Consider the following 12,225-nt stretch of genomic DNA (forward strand, 5'->3'; position numbering starts at 1 on the left):
GAAGCCGGGGGGAAGTAATACAGGGCCAGAAACAAAAAGTAGTAAGATGGAAAGTGGAAGGCAGAGAAGCCATAGTCAAAAATCAAAAAGGGCCACAGTGTACAGTGACTGAGGAGAGTGTGAAAAGGGAGGTGGCCAATGCAGGATTGAGGGTGTTGTAGCTAAATGCACGCAGTTTACGGAACAAGGTAAATGAGCTTGTTGCGCACATTGAATTTGTCCGGTGTGATGTTGTGGGCATCACAGAGATGTGGCTGCAAAGGGATCAGGGCTGGGATCTAAATATCCAAGGATATATGTCCTATCGAAAGGACAGGCAGATGGGCAGAGTGTTGCATTGTTAGTAAGGAATGAAGTTAAATTGATAGCAAGGAGCGATATAGGATCAGAAGGCATAGAATCTCTGTGGGTAGAGTTGAGGAATCGCAAAGGTAAAAAGACCCTGATGGGAGTTATGTACAGGCCCCCTAGCAGTAGTCAGGATGTGGGGCAGAAAATAAATCAGGAGATAGAAAAGGCATGTTAAAAAGGCAATATTACAATAATCATGGGGGACTTCAATATGCAGATTGACTGGAAAAAGCAGGTTGGTAGTGGACCCCAAGAAATTGAATTTGTGGAATGTCTAAGAGATGGTTTTTTGGAGCAGCCTGTGACAGAGCCTACGAGGGAACAGGCAATTCTGGATTTGGTGATGTGTAATGAGGCAGACTTGATTAGGGAACTTAAGGTGAAGGAACCCTTAGGGAGCAGTGACCACAATATGATAGAGTTTACCCTGCAGTTTGAGAGGGAGAAGCTGCAATCAGATGTAACGGTATTACAATTAAATAAGGGTAACTACAAATACATGAGGGAGGAGCTGGCCAGAGTTGATTGGAGAAGGAGCTTAGCAGAGAAGACAGTGGAACAGCAATGGCAGGAGTTTTTGGGGGTTATTAGGGAGGCACAACAGAAATTCATCCCAAGGAGGAGGAAACATGCTAAGTGGAGGACAAGGCACTCATGGCTGACGAGGGATGTCAAGGACAGCAGAAAGGCTAAAGAAAAAGCATACAAAGTGGTGAGATTTAGTGGGAAACCAGAGGATTGGGAAGCCTTTAAAAGCGAGCAGAGGACAACTAAAAAAGCAATAAGGGCGGAGAAGATGAAGTGCGAGTGCAAGCTAGTTAGTAATATAAAGGAAGATAGGAAGAGATGTTCTCAATATATAAAAGGTAAGGGAGAGGCAAAAATAGACATTGGACCACAAAAAAATGTGGCTGGAGAAGTAATAATAGGAAACAAAGAAATGGCAGATGAACTGAATAGTTACTTTGCATCCGCCTTCATGGTGGAAGACACCAGTGGGATGCCAGAGCTCCAGGAGAACCAGGGGGTAGAGGTGAGTGGAGTGACCATTACTAAGGAGAAGGTTCTGGGGACACTGAAAGTTCTGAAGGTGGATAAGTCACCTGGACCGGATGGACTACACCCCAGGGTCCTAAAAGAGGTAGCTGAGGAAATTGTGGAGGCATTAGTGATGGTCTTTCAAGAATCACTGGAGGCAGGAAGGGTCCCAGAGGACTGGAAGATGGCAAATGTAACGCCACTGCTTATGAAGGGAGGGAGGCAGAACACGGGAAATTATAGGCCGGTTAGCCTGACTTTGGTCATTGGTAAGATTTTAGAGTCTGTTATTAAAGATGAGATCGCGAAGCACTTGGAAGTGCATGGTAAAATAGGACTGAGTCAGCATAGCTTTGTCAAAGGGAGATCGTGTCTGACAAATCTGTTAGAGTTCTTTGAGGAGGTAACAAGCAAGTTAGACAAGGGAGAATCAGTGGACATGATTTATTTAGATTTCCAGAAGGCCTTTGACAATGTGCCGCATAGGAGACTGTTAAATAAGTTAAGAGCTCATGGTGTTCAGGGTAAGATCCTGGCATGGAAAAGAGGATTGGCTGACTGGCAGGAGGCAAAGAGTGGGGATAAAGGGGCCTTTTTCAGGATGGCAGACGGTGACTAGTGATGTGCCTCAGGGGTCTGTGCTGGGACCACAACTTTTACAATATACATTAATGATCTGGAAGAAGTCACTCGGACGCGGAGCCATGGCCGAGGTGGAGCCGTTGCCGTCCGGCTGGGAGAAGCGAATGAGCCGCAAGTCAGGTCGTATTTACTTCTTCAATCACATAACTAATCGGAGTCAGTGGGAGCGTCCAAAAGCAGGTGGGAGTTACAATTCTGTTGAACCTGACAAAGTTCGCTGTTCCCACCTGTTAGTGAAGCACAACCAATCACGCCGTCCTTCTTCCTGGAGACAGGAGGAGATATTTTGGAAAAGGCCAGATGCAGAGGACATTTGAAGAAGCCACTTGCTCGCTGAAAACTGGAGAGATGAGTATCCCAGTGTTTACGGATTCTGGAATTCATATCATCCTCCATACTGCTTAGAGTGCCTCCCGTTGGTTTGTCTTTGCAAAGTGAGCAACCCAGCCGCTACTGAGGACCCTCATGGAAACCACCCACTTCACATCCTAATAAATACCTTATCCTCCCCAGTATGTAATAATTCAGTTTCAGCATTTGTCCAACGCTCTTGCAGGCACTCTAGACAAAGGGAAAGAACCGATCTTAATAATTCTAAAAGCCGAACGTTTGAGATAATGCTCTCTCTCTTCTCTCTCTGCAGCAACCCAAATTGTCAGTTCAGTGCGTAGGGTGATGTGCAGGGTTAGTGCCCAGCTGAGCTGCATTGCTTTTACACCGTTGCAGCGCTTCTGCTATGCGTTGTGTTAAGAGAGACGGTTTGAATGTTATTGGAGTAACGCAGGCTTAATCGCGACAAAGTTAATGTTTATTTTCCCAGCACGGAGAAATTGTGGGAGAGATTATCATTCAAATCTTCATTCAGCATTGCTTGAACTGTTACCGGATTACGCTAATACATAGACCTATTGGTCGCGTAACTGTTTAATCTCTTCCGGTGGTAATGGTGTTCATTAAACAAATTGGTTCGTAGTTAACAGCAGTGTACCCCACCACCTTCAGAACAAAAATGCATAAGCCCTCCGCATGCAGGGAATGTTTTAGATCACCCTAATCCTTGGCTGCTGAACTCTTTGATTCATGGCAATGCTATGGTTCTTGGGACCATTTCTAGTGGCTTTTCTTTGACAGCAGCTCTGTATGTAAATGCATTTTTCCCCGCTGACTCTTCCACGGTGTGCTGTTGGAAACGCACCCTTGAACACAATTGTCAAGGTCAGAGCTACTGGCAAGAGAGAAAATGCCGAATGACTTTGTTCTTTTATGTTTGCTCAAGGATTTTTCCAACTGGCGTGCACTTGTGTGGTCTTTTTTCTTTTTCCAACAGTTCAAAGTGCACCGAAGCTGCACTCAGCTGCAAAAACAAAAGGCACGGAGGTTGAGGGAAATTGTACGGTTATTATTTGTCTGGCTTTAAGTCGTCAAAATATTAAAGAGATTGTCCACAAAAAAAAATGATCTGGAAGAAGGTACTGAAGGCATTGTTGCTAAGTTTGCAGATGATACAAAGATCTGTAGAGGGACCGGTAGTATTAAGGAAGCATGGGGGCTGCAAAAGGACTTGGACAAGCTAGGAGAGTGGGCAATGAAGTAGCAAATGAAATACAATGTGGAAAAGTGTGAGGTTATACACTTTCGAAGGAGGAATCTAGGCATCGACTATTTTCTAAATGGGGAAATGCTTCAGAAAGCAGAAGCACAAAGGGACTTGGGAGTCCTTGTTCACGATTCTCTTAAGGTTAACTGCAGGTTCAGTCGGAGGTTAAGGCAAATGCTATGTTAGCATTCATGTCAAGTGGGCTAGAATACAAGACCAGAGATGTACTTCTGTGGCTGTATAAGGCTCTGGTCAGACCCCATTTGGAGTATTGTGAGCAGTTTTGGGCCACGTATCTTAGGAAGGATGTGCTGGCCTTGGAAAGGGTCCAGAGGAGGTTCACAAGAATGATCCCTGGAATGCAGAACTTGTCGTATGAGGAACGTTTGAGGACTCTGGGTCTGTGCTCATTGGATGAGAGGGGATCTTATTGGATTGGGTTGGATTGGATTTGATTTGTTTATTGTCACGTGTACCGAGGTACAGTGAAAAGTATTTTTCTGCAAGCAGCTCAACAGATCATTAAGTACATGGGAAGAAAAGGGAAGAAAAGAAAATACATAATAGGGCAACACAAGGTATACAATGTAACGACATAAGCACTGGCATCGGATGAAGCATTTAATGAGGTCAGTCCATAAGAGGATCATTTAGGAGTCTGGTAACAGCGGGGAAGAAGCTGTTTTTGAGTCTGTTCATGCGTGTTCTCAGACTTCTGTATCTCCTGCCCGATGGAAGAAGTTGGAAGAGTGAGTAAGCCGGGTGGGAGGGGTCTTTGATTATGCTGCTCGCTTTCCCCAGGCAGCGGGATGTGTAGATGGTGTCAATGGATGGGAGGCAGGTTTGTGTGATGGACTGGGCGGTGTTCACGACTCTCTGAAGTTTCTTGCGTTCCTGGGCCGAGCAGTTGCCATATCAGGCTGTGATGCAGCCAGATAGGATGGTTTCTATGGTGCATCTGTAAAAGTTGGAAAGGGTTAATGTGGACATGCCAAATTTGCTTAGTTTCCTGAGGAAGTATGGGTGCTGTTGGGCTTTCTTGGTGGTAGCATCGACGTGGGTGGACCAAGACAGATTTTTGGAGATGTGCACCCCTAGGAAATTTGAAACTGCTAACCATCTCCACCTCGGCCCCGTTGATGCTGACAGGGGTGTGTACAGTACTTTGCTTCCTGAAGTCAATGACCAGCTCTTTAGTTTTGCTGGCATTGAGGGAGCGATTGTTGTCGCTGTACCACTCCACTAGGTTCTCAATCTCCCGCCTGTATTCTGACTCGTCGTTATTTGAGATCCGACCCACTATGGTCGTATCGTCAGAAAACTTGTAGATGGAGTTAGAACCAAATTTTGCCACGCAGTCGTGTGTGTACGGGGAGTAGAGTAGGGGGCCAAGTACGCAGCCTTGCGGGGCCCCGGTATTGAGGATTATTGTGGAGGAGGTGATTGTGGTCTGTTGGTCAGAAAACTGAGGATCCAGTTGCAGAGTTGGGAGCCAAGTCCTAGGTTTTGGAGCTTTGATATGAGCTTGGCTGGGATTATGGTGTTGAAGGCAGAGCTGTAGTCAATAAATAGTAGTCTGATGTAGGAGTCCTTGTTGTCGAGATGCTCTGGGGATGCGTGTAGGGCCAGGGAATTGGCGTTGTAGCCACCTAAATTGGCCAACTCCCGATTTAAAATGGCGAACGGCAAAGGCTGATGGGAAAGTCAGCCAACATAGACAGAAACCAGCAGCTGTAGGTTTGCTGTGTATTTACCTCTGCAAAGGCCAGACAACATCGATACCAGCGACCATCAGCATAAAGTAACAGCCATCTGCATACTGATGAGCAATCCCCGGGGACAATAAGTAACATTTTGGACACACAAAGCAAAGCCAGACTCCTTGGCGCCAGCAGGAGCCAACAGAAAGGAGGTGAACGAGCACCTCAAGGCCGCCCATCGATCAGGGAACCGCTCCAGTATTGGGGAAATCAAACCAAGCGATTGGCACAAAGACCAATCACTTGGGACCAGGTACAGGGTCCGCCCCGAAAGGCAGGAAGCCCCTGGGGGCTATAAGAGTTAAGCCCCAAGTTCAAATCGCTCTCTTCAGCTCTTTTCACCTCTGCGTCATGCCCGGCTCACCCAGCAACAAGAACCAACATTGACCGTCACCGGTGCAGTGACCCCCAACGAAGTAAGTCTTAATTCAACGCTCGCTACGGGATAGGCGCTCCTAGCTACCAATCCGTACCAACTTCGAATCCCGCAGACTCAGAATCCGAACGAAAGGCCATTTGTTCCCCTGACCTGGTGGGCCAGTCCAAAGTTAAGTATAGGCCTGTTAGTTATAGAAGTAGCTCAGAAGTAGAATTTGTACATGAGTAGCGATTACTGTGTATAATAAATGTGCTTTGATTTGAATCTTACTAATCGGTGTACTGGGTTATTGATCATTACTCGGACTTGAACCTCGTGGCGGTATAAGGATACCCGGCGACTCGAGAGCAAAGATAATAAAACAGAGCAATTGAACCAAGGAGAAAGTTAGCAACATTATTTAGCGACATCCTGAGGGGTCCCGATCTAGAAGTGGCATAACCACTCCGGGAGAACCCAAAAATTTGAATTAGAGATCCAATTGGGAACAGAACACCACAAGCGTTCAAGCAGTTCTGATCAATACTCATATTTCGGAAGTGTGTGTATGCATGCGTAACTAACAGGGCGATAAGGTAAAACTGATAGATTTTTTGTTGCGACAAAACTGTCGGGAGTTTGTATATCGGAAAGTAGCGAAAGCCGTACCCGTATTTACAGCACCGCCTTAATACCCCTGTCCCAAATTTGAAGAGCAGCACTCGGATAGGAAAGATGGCAATGCAAGCAATGCAATGCCTCATGAACCCAGAGGAATTTGCAGTCGCAGCGACCAGCAGCAGTAGAGTGGGACAATGTCCCATTTGGGAGGAAGAGATCAAGAAATATCTCAAAGGGAAAGGATGGCCCCTTTGGAATGAATTCTGTGACAACGAGGAATCAGGCCCCGGGAGTATAGGACACACTTGGTGGGAGAACCTGAGCGAGATCCACAAAAAGAGCTTAGGGAAAGCTCGCAAGCCGATGGCAATCGTGTCCTGCTTGGCACAATTGCGAGGCACAGAGGAGGTCGTTAGGACGCCTCGGAAAGAAGTAGAGGGCATACATCGAATGAGTAAGGTCGATGTAAGCGAGGTAGAGGGAGAGAATTTAGAATTGAGGAGGAAATTGGCAGCAAAAGACGGAGAGGTGGAGGGTGCCAAAAGGGCACACCAGTCTTGTCTGGCACACTTAAGCAGCTTCCAGTCTCAATATGAAAAGGCTATCAGGACACGCAACATGCAGTCCTGGTACGTGAAGAAACAGAAAAGCAGGTAGAAGCATTGCAGAGACAGTGCAGCGACCTAAAGGCAGCATTAAGAGCACTCCATGCTGCCACCACAGAGCAAAGACAAAGTACGCTAGATCACGCAAAGTGGTGGAAGCGGATTGCAGAGCTGCAATCGCTGCTTTCAGTTCAGAAAGGCTTCCAGGAAACCTTTGGAGAGAAATTAGATCAGGAAGACGATCCTGATTGGGAAGAATAACAGGGCGATAAGGTAAAACTGATAGATTTTTTGTTGCGACAAAACTGTCGGGAGTTTGTATATCGGAAAGTAGCGAAAGCCGTACCCGTATTTACAGCACCGCCTTAATAACCCTGTCCAAAATTTGAAGAGCAGCACTCGGATAGGAACGATGGCAATGCAAGCAATGCAATGCCTCATGAACCCAGAGGAATTTGCGGTCGTAGCGACCAGCAGCAGTAGAGTGGGACAATGTCCCATTTGGGAGGAAGAGATCAAGAAATATCTCAAAGGGAAAGGATGGCCCCTTTGGAATGAATTCTGTGACAACGAGGAATCAGGCCCCGGGAGTTCAAACAGCGCAGAGATATTTTCAGGGAACATGTGCGCAGGGAAAGCCACAAAAGAGGAAAGCGCCCCAACCCCCCACAGAGCAGATAGTTCAGGCTCCAATGAACCCAGTCACCACCCACCGCACAGCCACATCGGACGATGTGGAATTTCTATACTCCACCCCCTTAACAGTGACCCAATTACAGGGCGCGTGCGATAAGATCACACCGTTCCTCCCCACCACAGACCCCCACCATTTCTTTGCCACAGTAAAGCATCAGGCGACCATGTACGGCCTGGATGAGCGACAGCATGTAAAGTTCACAGTTTTAAGTTTAGACCCTTCAGTCGCAGCAGCCCTTCCCGAACCACAGAATGTAGGAGGAGGCATCCTTGCAGAAATGCATACCGCGATCCTGGATGCGATCGGGTATAACCGGGGTGACCCCGTAGATGGCCTCAACAAATGCAGGCAAAAGAAAGCCGAGCACCCCACAGCGTTCGCTGGATGCCTGTGGATCCACTTTGCAGCAGTCTTTGGAGACTAAGACCGTGCCCATTTGTCCCCAGACAACATGGCCAAATGGTCCCGCACCCTTATCTCCCATGCCACAGAAACAGGACAGAAAGCTTGCGCAAATTAGGATCCCTCAGAGGAGGCTCATAACGAGAAGTGGGTAGTGAAAAGATTGTCCCGCGCTTGGGAGCAATCTGTACAAAGCAAACCCGCAGTCAAGAATCCCGAGGAAAAGCAGGCCACCGCAGATATACAGGCAGTTACCACACACCAGAACCCCGCATGGGTGAATGAAGGAAAGAACAGCCCCCCACCCAAGTCACAGGAGTGTGACAACTGTGGACAGTTGGGACACTTCGCAAGAGAGTAGAAAGCCACAGAGAGCCCAGCAGACGGGCACTCTGAGTAAGAAGACGATAGAGCCCATTCATAGTGTTAGCGCCCGTTCAGATCAGACGGACCTGACCAGAACGGACTGACGGTGTACGGGCTCCCCCAGTTGGGTATGCGACACCCTTTGGGATAGGTCCGGCCGACCGGTAGTTGCAGCGAAAATTCGGGGACAGCCCATTGAATTTCTCTGGGATACAGGAGGGTCCCGCACCACAATAAATTCCTCCACCCTGTTTCAAAAAGACACGTGGCCCACTACAGCCACTATCACCCTCAGCAGCTTTACAGGCCACTCACAGCAGGGACACATCACAGCCCCTGTACCCATTCAAATCGGTAACTTCACCACCAAGCACCCTGTAGTTTTAGTCGATCTGCCCCACACAGCAGAACACATTCTGGGAATCGATTTTATGAATTCCCACAACTTATCATTTGATCAAGTCAACCAGTGTGTCTGGAAAATGGCAAAGTCTGCAAGAGCCCCCGCAACGCTCAACATAGCGGGTTTGCACTGAGTGCTGAATTTGGTGCATTTGAGTGCTATAGTGAGAGTTTGGTGACTGAGGGAGTGCTGAATTTGGTGCATTTGAGTGCTATAGTGAGAGTTTGGTGACTGAGGGAGTTAGGTGAGGAGGGAGTAAGGTGCTCCTTTCATTTTGTTTCCTACATTTCCGCAAAGAGTGAGAAGAGAGCCAGGAGTTTACAGAGAGTGCAGCTGACTGGGAGCAGAGTCGGAGGGTGGAGATCCAGTTGGTCCACAGGGCAGCTATATTCTGTAAGGTAAGAGGGGATGGAGGCTAGGCCAGCTGCATGCTCCTCCTGTAGGATGTGGGTGATGAGGGATACCACCGGTGTTCCCGCTGACTATACCTGCGGGAAGTTTCCGCCGGGTTCAGTGTTGGGGCCACAGCTGTTCTCTTTATATATTAACAATCTAGATGATGGGAGCCATGATGTGGAGATGCCGGCGTTGGACTGGGGTGAGCACAGTATGAAGTCTTACAACACCAGGTTAAAGTCCAACAGGTTTGTTTCGATGTCACTAGCTTTCGGAGCGCTGCTCCTTCCTCAGGTGAATGAAGAGGTCTGTTCCAGAAACACATATATAGACAAATTCAAAGATGCCAAACAATGCTTGGAATGCGAGCATTAGCAGGTGATTAAATCTTTACAGATCCAGAGATGGGGTAACCCCAGGTTAAAGAGGTGTGAATTGTACCAAGCCAGGACAGTTGGTAGGATTTCGCAGGCCAGATGGTGGGGGATGAATGTAATGCGACATGAATCCCAGGTCCCGGTTGAGGCCGCACTCATGTGTGCGGAACTTGGCTATAAGTTTCTGCTCGGCGATTCTGCGTTGTCGCGGGTCCTGAAGGCCGCCTTGGAGAACGCTTACCCGGAGATCAGAGGCTGAATGCCCTTGACTGCTGAAGTGTTCCCCGACTGGAAGGGAACATTTCTGCCTGGTGATTGTTGCGCGATGTCCGTTCATTCGTTGTCGCAGCGTCTGCATGGTCACTCGGCCAACGTTGTCTACCTCATACGCTGCAGGAAAGGATGTCCCGAAGCGTGGTACATTGGTGAGACCATGCAGACGCTGCGACAACGAATGAACGGACATCGCGCAACAATCACCAGGCAGGAATGTTCCCTTCCAGTCGGGGAACACTTCAGCAGTCAAGGGCATTCAGCCACTGATCCGGATCCGGGTAAGCGTTCTCCAAGGAGAGATTTCTTCAGCCAGAGAGTGGTGGGTCTGTGGAATTCATTGCCACAGAGGGCGGTGGAGGCCAGGACGTTGAGTGTCTTTAAGACAGAAGTTGATAAATTCTTGATTTCACGAGGAATTAAGGGCTAAGGAGAGAGAGCGGGTAAATGGAGTTGAAATCAGCCATGATTGAATGGTGGAGTGGACTCGATGGGCCGAATGGCCTTACTTCCGCTCCTATGTCTTATGGTCTTAAGTGCACCCAACTCCAGCTCCTCAAAGACCGTGTTAGGGAACTGGAGCTGAAGCTGGATGAACTTCGGATCATCCGGGAGCCAGAGGGGGTGATAGAGAAGAGTTACAGGGAGGTAACCACACCCAAGGTACAGGACAAGAATAGCTGGGTTACAGTCAGGGGAAAAAAAACAAACAGGCAGACAGTGCAGGGATCCCTCGTGGCCGTTCCCCTTCAAAACAAGTATACCGTTTTGGATGCTGTTGGGGGGATGACCTACCGGGGGAAGGCCCTAGCGGCCAGGTCTCTGGTACTGAGTCTGGCTCTGGGGCTCAGAAGGGAAGGGGGGAGAATAGAAAAGCAATAGGGATTCAATGGTTAGGGGAATAGATAGGAGATTCTGTGGTCGCCAGCGAGACTCCCGGAAGGTATGTTGCCTCCCGGGTGCCAGGGCCAGGGATGTCTCGGATCATGTCTTCAGGATCCTTAAGGGGGAGGGGGAGCAGCCAGAAGTCGTGGTGCACATTGGTACCAACGACATAGGTAGGAAAAGGGGTGTGGAGGTAATAAATGAGTTTAGGGAGTTAGGCTGGAAGTTAAACCAGGACAGACAGAGTTGTCATCTCTGGTTTGTTGCCGGTGCCACGTGATAGCGAGGCTAGGAATAGGGAAAGAGTGCAGCTGAACACGTGGCTGCAGGAATGGTGTAGGAGGGAGGGCTTCAGGTATTTGGATAATTGGAGCGCGTTCTGGGGAAGGTGGGACCTGTACAAGCAGGACGGGTTGCATCTGAACCAGAGGGGCACCAATATCCTGGGAGGGAGATTTTCTAGTACTCTTCGGGAGGGTTTAAACTAATTTGGCAGGGGAATAGGAACCGGATTTGTAGTCCAGCAACTAAGATAGCCGATATTCAGGACGCCAAAGCGTGTACTGAGGCAGTGGGGAAGGGAACACTGACAAAGGAGAGTACTTGCAGGCACGGAGATGGGTTGAAGTGTGTATACTTCAACGCAAGAAGCATCAGGAATAAGGTGGGTGAACTTAAGGCATGGATCGGTACTTGGGACTACGATGTGGTGGCCATCACGGAAACTTGGATAGACGAGGGGCAGAAATGGTTGTTGGAGGTTATAGATGTTTCAATAAGATTAGGGAGGGTGGTAAAAGAGGTGGGGGGTGGCATTGTTAATTAGAGATAGTATAACAGCTGCAGAAAGGCAGTTCGAGGAGTATCAACCGACTGAGGTAGTATGGGTTGAAGTCAGAAATAGGAAAGGAGCAGTCACCTTGTTAGGAGTTTTCTATAGGCCCCCCAATAGTAGCAGAGATGTGGAGGAACAGATTGGGAAACAGATTTTGGAAAGGTGCAGAAGTCACAGGGTACTAGTCATGGGTGACTTTAACTTCCCAAACATTGAGTGCAAACCCTTTAGATCAAATAGTTTGGATGAGGTGGTGTTTGTGCAGTGTGTCCAGGAAGCTTTTCTAAGACAGTATGTCGATTGTCCGACCAGAGGAGGGGCAATATTGGATTTAGTACTTGGTAATGAACCAGGGCAAGTGATAGATTTGTTAGTGGGGGAGCATTTTGGAGATAGTAACCACAATTCTGTGACTTTCACTTTAGTAATGGAGAGGGATAGGTGCGTGCAGCAGGGCAAGGTTTACAATTGGGGGAAGGGTAAATACGATGTTGTCAGACAAGAATTGAAGTGCATAAGTTGGGAACATAGGCTTTCAGGGAAGGACACAAGTGAAATGTGGAACTTGTTCAAGGAACAGGTACTACGTGTCCTCGATATGTATGTCCCTGTCAGGCAG

At 48.2% G+C, this 12,225-nt stretch overlaps 1 protein-coding gene and 1 pseudogene across 1 annotated transcript in view; both read left to right on the forward strand.

Moving 5' to 3' along the window:
- The window catches only part of LOC140392282 (broad substrate specificity ATP-binding cassette transporter ABCG2-like), a 336,441-nt gene that overhangs the window by 304,600 nt on the left and 19,616 nt on the right, over positions 1–12,225 (forward strand). The gene's annotated exons all lie outside the window — the stretch shown is intronic.
- Positions 2,081–3,486, forward strand: LOC140392969 (peptidyl-prolyl cis-trans isomerase NIMA-interacting 1 pseudogene; annotated as a pseudogene).

Source organism: Scyliorhinus torazame, chromosome 16 (genome assembly GCF_047496885.1).
Source record: "Scyliorhinus torazame isolate Kashiwa2021f chromosome 16, sScyTor2.1, whole genome shotgun sequence".
Classification (NCBI taxonomy): domain Eukaryota; kingdom Metazoa; phylum Chordata; class Chondrichthyes; order Carcharhiniformes; family Scyliorhinidae; genus Scyliorhinus; species Scyliorhinus torazame.